The 1,977-nt window shown below is 31.5% G+C and overlaps 1 protein-coding gene across 1 annotated transcript in view; it reads right to left on the reverse strand.

Annotated features, from left to right (window-relative positions):
* LOC106869932 (uncharacterized) overlaps positions 1-1,768 on the reverse strand; it is a 20,990-nt gene extending 19,222 nt beyond the window's left edge. The window contains exon 1 of the mRNA XM_089340025.1: positions 1,610-1,768. The gene's annotated coding sequence lies outside the window, so the exon portion shown is untranslated. The remainder of the gene's footprint in view (positions 1-1,609) is intronic.
* Positions 1,769-1,977: the final 209 nt, after the last annotated feature.

Below are 1,977 nucleotides of genomic sequence, written 5' to 3' on the forward strand. Positions count from 1 at the left end.
CATCCAGCTGTAGAAACTCTGCCAAATCAGATTGGAGCCTGGTGTAGCCATCCGGTTTCACCAGTCCTCAGTCAAATCGTCCAACCCATGCTAGCATGGAAAGCGGACGTTAAACGATGATGATGATGATGATGATATATATATATATATATATATATATATATATATATATAATATTATATATGATTATTTGATATACATATATAATAATATACGGCCATATGGCATTGATACCTTGACATCCTTGTTTCTCATTTACTTTTTATATACCTTACTTCAAGCTGCGCAGGTAATACCAGACTGCCTTGGCACTCAACTTAAGTACTTTATTCAACTGAATCTTAATTAAAAATAGAGGAGGATCAGTTAATTATGATTTTATTCAACATATTTCCCCTCTCAAATTCACATGCTTATTGCAGTAATCCTTCAGCTGTCCTAAGCCTTGTAAAAGAACTCAGAAGGATGGGTCTCCAGCGAGGCCTTTCATGACACCCTTAAAGCTAGGAACTTCCCAGAACCCTTCGTATATATATATATATATATACACATATATGAGTGAGTGCTGAAAAGTTCCTGGCCTTGGGTAAAAGAAAATACAAGAGGATTATTTAATTATGATTTTATTAAACATATTCCCCTCTCTCAGATACATACACTTATTGAGCAGTCCTTCGGTTTTTCTAAGCCCTGTAAAATATACATATATATACATATACCGGAGTAAGCACATGAAATGTGCAACAAGGTGGAAAAAAGAGTACTCAAATACCAGAGGTAGAGTAATATGCTTTATTTAAAAGCAGCAGAAATATATACACACATACATACATACATACATACAAATACATACATACATATATATATATATATATATATATATATATATATATATATATATATATATATACATATATATATGTACGTATGTATGTATGTATGTATGTATGTGTGTATATATATGTGTGTGGGTGTGGGTGTGTGTATGTATATATAAAAATTTTAATAATAAGGGTGAAAAATTGAATATTAATTTGATTAATATCAATTTAAAACCAGTGGCCTAGCATATTGAAAGATCTGAAGATTCAGAAATTATGTTACATACATATAAGAGGGATGACCACTAAGTGGACATCTCATTTGCTAGAAGAACACCACCTATGATCTGACCACTAAGAAAAGATTGTTTTCAAGAAACTTCGCCTGGCGTTTGCTGAATTTTCTTGAGAACAAATATTTTCTTAGTGGTCAGACCATAAGTGGTCTTCTAGCATTATGGATGTCCACTTAGTGGTCATCCCTGTTATATATATATATGCTCAATAGTCAAAATGGACCTGGAGTTAAATAACAACTAACAACAGTAATAACAAGTTGTGATAGTTAAAAGTCAACTAAATATGTACATGTATGTATATATATGTGTGTAGATGTGTGTGTGTGTGTGTGTGTGTGTATGTATGTATGCATGCATGTATGTATGTATATATATATATATATATATACACACATATATACATGCGTGTCTGAGAGAGGAATTTCAATAACAAAGGAATTTATAAAAAATAAAATGAAATTCAAATGAAAAAAAAAGTTTTAGGCTCACCGAAAGAAAAGGAACAAAAAAAAAACCAAACCGAAAGCAAAACAAGAGAAAACGAAAAAAAAAAATGAAATGAATAAATTCAATAAAACTAAAATAACGAAAAAAAGAAAAAGAAGACAAAACAAATATATAGAATAATAGAATCATTTGTTGATATATAAATATGTATTTGTGTTGCCGTGAAACCACAACGTTTAGGGGAGACAACTCAGGATGCACTGATATAAAGGGAGGTAATTTAACTCCTCAACGGTGGCTGCTGTCGCCCAATTCATCGATGTGTTATTACGAGAAGTATGGCAAAAGTGTAGTTTGAAAGAAGACTAAACGAGGAAAGTGTTGAATGGTTGGCAAATTCCATTTAACAC

The sequence above is a fragment of the Octopus bimaculoides genome, chromosome 23, assembly GCF_046866305.1.
Source record: "Octopus bimaculoides isolate indiv1 chromosome 23, ASM4686630v1, whole genome shotgun sequence".
In the NCBI taxonomy this organism is placed as follows: Eukaryota; Metazoa; Mollusca; class Cephalopoda; order Octopoda; family Octopodidae; genus Octopus; species Octopus bimaculoides.